General features: G+C 37.1%; 1 long non-coding RNA gene across 1 annotated transcript; it reads right to left on the bottom strand.

The window, feature by feature from the left end:
- Positions 1-351: 351 nt before the first annotated feature.
- On the bottom strand, positions 352-2,322 carry LOC118999308 (uncharacterized). The gene is made up of 3 exons (XR_005069085.1): positions 2,311-2,322; positions 1,650-1,655; positions 352-461 (listed from the first exon to the last, which is right to left on the bottom strand). It is a non-coding gene; the product is annotated as an uncharacterized LOC118999308 (long non-coding RNA).
- Between the last annotated feature and the right edge of the window lie 402 nt (positions 2,323-2,724).

Below are 2,724 nucleotides of genomic sequence, written 5' to 3'. Positions count from 1 at the left end.
ATCATCCACACCCTACAGAAGCAGCCACTAAATACGTCCTTACGCAAGCCAGCACATCAATACTACTTATATTAGCCATAATTATCAACCTGTTATACTCAGTTCAATTGACTGTCACATTAACCCCACAGAACCAATTATCATAACCCTAGCCCTTACCATAAAACTTGGACTCTCCCCATTCTACTTCTGAGTCCCAGAAGTCACTCAAGGCATCCTCCTAGCATCAGGCCTAATCCTGCTAACATGACAAAAGCTGGCCCCACTATCAATCCTATATAATATTTCCCCCAACATTAACTTATATTTACACCTCACCTCACCATATCCATTATCTCTATAATAATCGGGGGCTGAAGAGGACCCAAACAAACTCAACTACGTAAGATCATAGCCTACTCATCTATTGCCCACATAGAATGAATAACCATCATTCTAATCTATAATCCAACCATAACCATCTTCAGCCTTGTAATCTACATCACCATAACATTAATCATATTTATACTACTTATCTCCACTGCAACAATTACAGCATTCTCCCTATCACACGTATGAAACAAGACACCCTTGCCCAAAAGACTGGGAGTCTCTGCCTTAGAATACGAACATGAATTCAATGTTCTTACAGAGTTTCAAATACTTTAAATGATTCAGAGTGTACTCTAGAGTATACCATCCTTCTGTCTCTAGAGGGAACTATTTTTCACCCTTATAGACACAGTAGATGTTTATAGCTTATAAAATAACAATAGCAAGCCTCTGAAGGTGAGGTTTCCCTAGGTATTATATTCTAGGGTCTTAGAACTTTCATGTTCAGGAAACTGTTTTTTCAGGAGGATCAAATAAAATATTATACATTAAAGTCCTTTGTAAAACATTAAAGTACTATACAATTATAACATTATTGTTAGCCATTCATTGTTCTACCATTAAAGCTTATTTCGTCTTTGTTTGCCCTCTTAATCAGGAAACACAATTTTCTTCACTGATCAACCACATAAAAGTCTGTAAAAAATATATGTATGAAATAAAAATCCATTGAGAAAAAGAATGTCACTTGAAATGCAAATTAGACATATCTATATTGCATATTTAAATGTCTGAGTACCTAAATTAGATGTTATGCTCCTGGAATACTTGCTAGAAGTTAAAATGGAAGAAATCAAGGCTAATTCTCCTATAGAGAACATATTGTTGAAAGTATTATGGTGGAGCTGTTTCTCAATTTTGAGATACATTTTCTTACCTGTAGAATAGGGGAAATAATAGAACCTATTTCACAGTGCTATTGTCATCATTCAATGAGATAATGTATGTGGCACCCATAGGACAATATCTGGAACAATAACCAGTGACTCTAACATTATTATGATGATTATAGACAGAGACTCTGGAGTTAGACTGCCTCAGTTCAAGTCTTAGCTCTGCCACATACTTGTTGGGTAATCCTAGAAAGGCCATTTAACCTCTTTATGCCCCATGTCTGTAATTTGTAAAATGGGAGTGATAATATTAAGGTCTGTGTCATAAAGTTTTTGTTTGGGGATCAAATGAAACAATACATTCCTTAGCCCTTCTTCCCATCCATAACCAAATTTCTTATAAGAGTTTTCTCCCTCTCTGGCCTTTTCTTTATCATCCCTCACCCTTCACTGTTGATGGTCTCATCAAGGTCACAGACAACCTCACTGTTGGATATGTTTGATTTGTATCTATTTGAGCTGTCTGCAGTATCAATGAATCCTTGTTCCTGATTCCTTCTGGAAATACTCCTTCCTGTGGCTTCCATGACACTACCCTCTCTCAGTTTCTTCTTCATCTCTTTTTTCCTTTCTTGTTTCTTGTAACCCTCTTCCTCTGGCTGCCCCATAAAATGTCTATGTTTCTTGGGAATCTGTTTAGGCCTTCTCATCCTACACATTGTCTCAAAGTGAACAGTATTGCTCCCATGGCAGATAATTCTTTTTCAAATCTGTGGCTTCTTCAGATATATTGAGTTTAAGGCCCATATATTCACCTATTTTGATCATTCATTCTGAAAGCCTAATAGACATCCAATTCAACATGTATAAAATTGAATGCATCACCAAACTCTCACACTTTCCCCCAAACTTCTTCTGTGTTCTCAGAACTGCTACAAGCTGAAGACTGGCTTGGAGTGCTCACTTGGGTCATTGAAACATGATTGGTGAGATATATTATATTTGGCACACTTTTACTTGCATTTATGTTGTCTCTTAAAAATGTTTTCCTATCACCTTAGTGGTAGGAAAAATGTATATATTTCTATTTATCTCCTCCTGCCACTCTTACAGTTTAGGCCACTTTCATTCCTCACCTGCACTACAGCAGGTGATCACACTATTCTGGTCCTCTACCAATCCATTTTCCACAATACAGCCAGGATAATATTTGTGAAGTGTAAATGAGATTATATCTCTGCCCTGCCAAAACCTATTTGAGGACTTCCCACTGCCCTCAAGATAAAGTCCAAATTTCTTAACTTCTCCAGTTCATGTCTAGGTATATCATTCTTCTCTGTTAGGATTTTTTCACATCCTTTGAGTAAATCACTTCTGTCCACTCTTACTCCCTCCTTTACCTGGTAAGTCTAACTAATCTTTTAAATCTTGGTTTGCATATCTCTTCCTCCATTCCTGGCCAGCTGAGACTGGACTAGGTACCTCTTTATAATACCATAGTACTCTGGGGTCTTTCACT

Source organism: Sturnira hondurensis, unplaced genomic scaffold (genome assembly GCF_014824575.4).
Source record: "Sturnira hondurensis isolate 20B ecotype Veracruz unplaced genomic scaffold, ASM1482457v3 Scaffold0014759, whole genome shotgun sequence".
Classification (NCBI taxonomy): Eukaryota; Metazoa; Chordata; class Mammalia; order Chiroptera; family Phyllostomidae; genus Sturnira; species Sturnira hondurensis.
This window is presented reverse-complemented; position numbering and strand designations above follow the sequence as displayed.